This window comes from Urocitellus parryii, chromosome 3 (assembly GCF_045843805.1).
Source record: "Urocitellus parryii isolate mUroPar1 chromosome 3, mUroPar1.hap1, whole genome shotgun sequence".
Taxonomy (NCBI): Eukaryota; Metazoa; Chordata; class Mammalia; order Rodentia; family Sciuridae; genus Urocitellus; species Urocitellus parryii.
The window spans coordinates 145594744-145601001 of record NC_135533.1 but is presented as its reverse complement, the minus strand read 5'-3'; the positions used below and the strand labels follow the sequence as shown (position 1 = coordinate 145601001).

The window sequence follows — 6258 nt, the reverse complement described above, 5'->3', positions numbered from 1 at the left end:
AACCCGGGGGCTCTTAACCAATGAGCCACATCCCCAGCCCTTTTGCTGTTTTATTTATTTATTTATTTTAAGAAATAGATTTCTTGGACTGGGGATATAGCTTAGTTGGTAGAGTGCTTGCCTTACATAGAAGGCCCTGGGTTTAATCTCCAGCACAACCACCAAAAAAAAAAAAAAATAGGTTTCTTTTTTAATTGTTATTATTTTTTTAGTTGTAGATGGACACAATACTTTTATTTTGTTTATTAAGTTTTTGTTTTGTTTTGTTTTTTTAATGTGGTGCTGGGGATTGAACCCAGTACTTCATGCATGCTAGGTAAGTACTCTACCACTGAGTGTTTTATTTTGAGATGGTCTCATGAAGTTGCTTAAGACCTGGCTAAGGGCTGGGGATGTGGCTCAAGCGGTAGCGCGGTCGCCTGGCATGCGTGCGGCCCAGGTTCGATCCTCAGCACCACATACAAACAGAGATGTTGTGTCTGCCGAAAACTAAAAAAACTAAATAAATATTAAAAAATTCTCTCTCACTCTCTCTTAAAAAAAAAAAAAAAAAAGACCTGGCTAAATTACTGGGGCTGGCTTTGAACTTGTGACCCTCAGCCTCCTGAGTTGTTGGGATTACAGGCGTGCACCACTGTGCCCAGCACTTTATTTATTTGCTTATTTATTTTCAGTACTGGGGATCCAACCCAAGGCCTGAGCCTGCCAGGGAAGTGTTCTACCACTGAACTACATCCCAGCCCTTGCACAAGCTTTTGGGTACAACTTAACATACTCAGGTTTTCTTCCATTCATTTTATCTCTTTGTGTGTGTGTGTGTGTGTGTGTGTGTGTGTGTGTGTGTGTGAGAGAGAGAGAGAGAGAGAGAGAGAGAGAGAGACTAGATGGTGATATCTGGAAATTCAAAACAGTGTACACAAGAAATGTAAGGGGTAAAAATTTGCCAGGAACTTTCAATTTTTCACCGTACACCTTTGCATACTAATTGAATTTTTCTTTTAATGTGAGCATAGGTTATATGTATAATTTTAAAAATTAGCTAATAAAAATGTGGTTTAGCTATACATAATTCTAATGTACATTCATTAAAGGAAATGCAATGTTCATTAAATGAACACTAAGTTTATTACATACAGTGTTGATTAAGAAAATACAATCTCTCTCTCTCTCTCTCTCTCTCACACACACACACACACACACACACAAAGATAACCATGGTTAACTTTTATTTCCTTCTAGTTTTTGTTTTGTGGTACTGAGGATGAAGCCCAGGGATGCTCTACCATGGAGTGGAGCGACATCCTCAGTAACCCTCCACTTTTTTTTTTTTTTTTCACTAGAGATTGAACCCAGAGGCACTTAACCACTGAACTACATCCTCACCCCTTTTTATTTTTGTATTTAGAGATAAGGTCTTGCTAAATTGCTTAGCGCCTCACTTTTGCTGAGGCTAACTTTGAACCTGTAATTCTCCTGTTTCAGCCTCCGGAGCCTCTGGGATTACAGGTATGCACCACCATGCCTGGCCTCAGTTCCCATTTATTTATTTATTTATTTGATACAGGGGATTGAACTCAGGAGTACTCAACCACTGAATCACATCCCCAGCCCTATTTGTATTTTATTTAGAGACAGGATTTCACTCAGTTGCTTTATACCTCACTGTTGCTGAGGGTGGCTTTGAACTTGTGATCCTCCTGCCTCAGCCTCTGGAACTGCTGGGATTACAGGTATGTGCACCACCATGCTCGGTTTTATTTTTATTTTTGAGAGAGGGTTTCAGTAAGTTGCTTTATTGTTGTTGTTGTTGAAGAAGGACAGAGTACCTTTATTTTGTTTATTTTTATGTGGTGCTAAGGATCAAACCCAGTGCCTCACACATGTCAGGCAAATGCTGTACCACTGAGCTACAGCCCCAGTCTCAAGCAAGTTTCTTTTGATCCTCTTGCCTTAGCCTCCCAAGTTTCTGGCATGCACCACAGCATCCCATTTCCTTCTAGTTTTATCTCTAAATATATTCTGTTAAACTTTATAAAACATACAAATGGGAAAGCAAACACAAAAATACAATTGTGGAAACTTAGAAAACAAATGCCGCTTGAACTCTACTAGAAATGACCACTATTGTTGGGAGGCTGGCACCTGGGAGGCTTAGGCAGGAGGATTGTAAATTTGAGGCCAGACTGAGCCTGAGAAACATAGTGAGAGCCTGTCTCAACTAGAATAAAATGGGCTGGGAATGGAAATGCAGCTCAGTGGTTGAGCAGGTGCTTAGCATGTGTGAGTCCCTGACTGAACTCAATAAACAGCAAAAAATAAAAATGTGTCAGTCTTCTTTGTGTGTGTGTGTGGTACTGGGGACTGAACCCAGAAGTACTCTATAACTGAGCTATACCCTCAGCCTTCTTAAGCTTTATTTTAACATAGGATCTCACTAAATTGCCCAGGCTAGCCTCAAACTTGTAATCCTCCTGCAAAAGTCTTCCAAGTCACTGGGATTACAGGTATGTGCCCCCCACGCCTAGCTGAGTTGTTTTATTATATCAGCTTGGCAAGACTGTGTAGGAACACCTGGAATAGGAATATCCATCCCTGCTGGAAGCTCTCCCCCTTTCTTATTCTCTAACAAGACCACCAATTTTATTATTTATTTATTTATCTATTTATCTATTTTTTTTTGTGGTGCTGGGGATTGAACCCAGAGCCTTGTGCATGCGAGGCAAGCACTCTACCAACTGAGCTATATCCCCAGCCCCACCACCAATTATTGAGCCTTTACTTTGTCCCTGGGCACTGTCCTTTCCACTTCATATGTGCCATATTATTTAATTCTCACAAGAACTCTACGAAGTTGGTGATCTCATCATCCTCATTTTACAGATGAGGAAACTGAGGCTTAGAGAGGTAAATATAGCTGGTAAGTGGTTCAGCTGAGATTAGAATTAGGTCATATGACTTCCTTTGCATGAATTTGCATATTCAAACTCTCCTTTTCTTTAGTACCAGGAATTGAACCCAGGGGCACTCATCCACTGAGCCACATCCCCACTTCTTTCTTATTTTTTTATTTTGAGACAGGGTCTCACTAAATTACTTAGAACCTTGCTAAATTGCTGAGGCTGACTTCAAACTCATGGTTCCTCCTGCTTCAGCCTCTTGAGCTGCTGGGATTACAGGCATGTGCCACCATGCCAAGTTCAAATGCTCCTTTTTCAGGTTGAAAAAGTGGGATCCCCAAAAGGGTTGTGATATGCCAAAAGTCAAGGAAAGAGCCCAGCTTAGATTACTAGATTTTTCCCACTATACTCCATCCTGTGGTCTCAGGGTGACAATCTAAGGACTTGAGGCTGTAGGAACTCCAAAACACTGCCTTAGAAAACTTCCCATGGGGGTTGGGGCTGTAGCTCAATGTTAGAGAGCTCATCTAGCATGCATGAGGCACTGGGTTCGATCCTCAGCCCCACATAAAAATAAACAAATAAAAATAAAGGCATCTGTCCATCTACAACTACAAAGAAAAAAAACTTCCCATGGGGCTTTTGAGTTCCAACAAGACTCAAAGCTTCTCAGAACTACACCCCCAGTTTGGCATCTCCCCTCCAGGGCTGGGCGCTGCCTGTCCATCACCAAAAAAAAAAAAAAGGAAATAGTAGTTAGGGATCACAAGCCCAGACAGGGAGGAAATCTGGCAGCCCCAGCACGTGTTCAGCCATGGCTGTTCCATTGTTGGGAGAATGGAGCACTAAGAGGAGCAGAGGAAAATGCCTGAGAAGGAGAGTACTTAGGAACAGAATTGCAAAAATAAACAGGAGAGAAGAAGATGGTACCTGGATGAACTAAATTGGGAATGGATTGATTCCCACAAGTGAAAGAGGACTAACTGCCTTGGCACAGTTCCTACTGCAAAGAATTGTGCATTATATAAGCATAAGCCTTCTGCAGCGGGGAGAGGAAGGCTCACCACTCCACCCCAGGCCACAGAGCTGAAAGACTGGGATTCTGCCACTGCCTCTGAGGTCTCCCTCAGTTCTACACTGTCCCATCATCTCTTGGCTGAAAGTCAGAGCCCCAGGAAGTGAAGATCTAGATCTGTCTTCTTCACAAGGGGCTGAGTCATGCTCCCTATGGATGTTGACCCAGATGCTCTTACGTCAAGGATAGAGAAGAAACTATTATGATGGAAAATTCCAGGAAGACCAGGATACTAAGTATCCATCCATCTATCCATCTATCCATCCATCCATCCAGGTATTCATTCATCTGAGGCTCCAACTGTCTGTCCATCCATTCGTCCATCTACTTCATCCATCCATTCATAGGTATCCATCATCCATGCTAACACTAACTACTCAACACAGAGGTCTGCTGGTTAAGACTGAATTCTCTCATTCATTCATTTCATCCTTCTTTCTTTCTTTTTAGAGACAGGGTCTGACTATGTTGCTTAGACTGGCCTTGAGCTCTTCGGCTCAAGTGATCCTCCTGCCTCAGCCTCCCATGTAGCTGGGACTATAGGCATGTGCTGTTGTACCCAACTAAGACTATGAGTGAGTTCTTTTTTTGGTACCAGGGATTAAACCCAGGTGTGCTTATCCACTGAGCAATATCCCCAGGTCTTTTTAAAGATTTTGTTTGGAAACAGGATCTCCCTGAGTTTCTTAGGGCCACTCTAAGTTGCTGAGGGGCTTTGAACTTGCGATCTTCCTGCCTCAGCCTCTCAAGCCGCTGGATTCTGCACCCCAAACTCTATTTTTGAGTCTGTTTCCCAGAAGAGCTGGCCTGTTAGACAAAAGTCACAGCATCCTTTAAAGGTGGCTTACTGTGTGCTACATCTACACAAAATTCCTTTTTTTTTTTTTTAATATAGAACACTTCACGAATTTGCATGTCATCCTTGAGCAGGGGCCGTGCTAATCTTCTCTGTATCATTCCAATTTTAGTATAAGCGCTGCCGAAGCGAGCACCAAAATTCTTAACAACAATGCAAGGGGGTATTATGATCCCACTGGCAGATAAGGAAACTGAGGCACAGAAAGGTGAAAGAACTTGCCCAGAGACATAGCTGTTCTGTGGGAGAACCAGAAACAGCAGCCAAGGATAGGGTCTGTGTACTTGATCCATGCACTACTCTGCCTAATGGGTTCCGACCAAGTCCAGGAATTAATTTAATCCAGGGAGGGTGAGTGTATCAGGGCGTGAGTGGGGGATGCAGGTACTGGTGAAGCCACACATACCCTCTACATGTCCTCAAGTGTTCACTGTGAACCTGGCTGCAGGGGTGCATGCACATCTTAGCCTGTGCTCTGTGGCATGTGGGACGTATGTGCCCATGGATCCGCCTGTTCCCAGTTCCCACAGGACCCATGTCCCTGGCTTCTCTACTTCCCCTTAATCCATAGGAGGCATGAATGGCCAGGAGGAGCCAGGTTTGGGATTCCAAAGCCAAACTGCCATTTCCTTATTCCTACCAGGTCTCCCAAAAGTGCTAGGGCCTGGACTCTAGTGACATCAAGCTCTCTGTTGACTAGAGACGGCAGGAGAGTAGAGTTGGGATGTGGAGCAGGAAAGTCAGCAGCACACTGTATGACTTCCTCTGGGAGAGAGCAACCCTAGCCGCTGGCCCTGTGTGGCCTCCCATGTGGGTGGCTGATCTCTCCTACCATAGTGGGGGACATATGGTTATGATTAAGGGAAAGCTACGGAGTGAAACTGTTGATTTCAAATCCCGGCTTTGTCTCTTAGCTGTGTGATTTCAGCAACTGACTTATCCTCTCTGATCCTCTGCTTTATCCCCTGTAAAGGAGAAATATTATAGCAGCAGTAACTTTGAAGGGGTCATGGTAATGCTGACCACAATTAGAAAGAATTGTAAGTCCAGGGCTGGGGATATGGCTCAAGCGGTAGCGCGCTCGCCTGGCATGCGTGCGGCCCGGGTTCGATTCTCAGCACCACATACAAACAAAGATGTTGTGTCCGCCAAGAACTAAAAAATAAAAAAATATTAAAAATTCAAAAAAAAAAAAAAAAGAATTGTAAGTCCATATTAGGTACTCAATAAATGTTAGTTTTCTTATTATTTTGAACCCAAACCGGACAAGTAAAGGACAAAGAACTTTTCCAGAGGAAAGTTCTTTCATCAAGTCACTACATGATCCTGCCTTGTGAAGCCCATACTATCATGTCCATTTTATAGATGAAAACTGAGGCTCAGCAAGGTGAGGTATCTTGCTCCAGGTCACACAGCAAGTGAATGATAAA

General features: G+C 43.2%; 1 non-coding gene across 1 annotated transcript; it reads right to left on the bottom strand.

The window, feature by feature from the left end:
- Positions 1-4857: 4857 nt before the first annotated feature.
- Positions 4858-4964, bottom strand: LOC113193094 (U6 spliceosomal RNA). The gene has a single exon (XR_003302102.2). It is a non-coding gene; the product is annotated as a U6 spliceosomal RNA (small nuclear RNA).
- Between the last annotated feature and the right edge of the window lie 1294 nt (positions 4965-6258).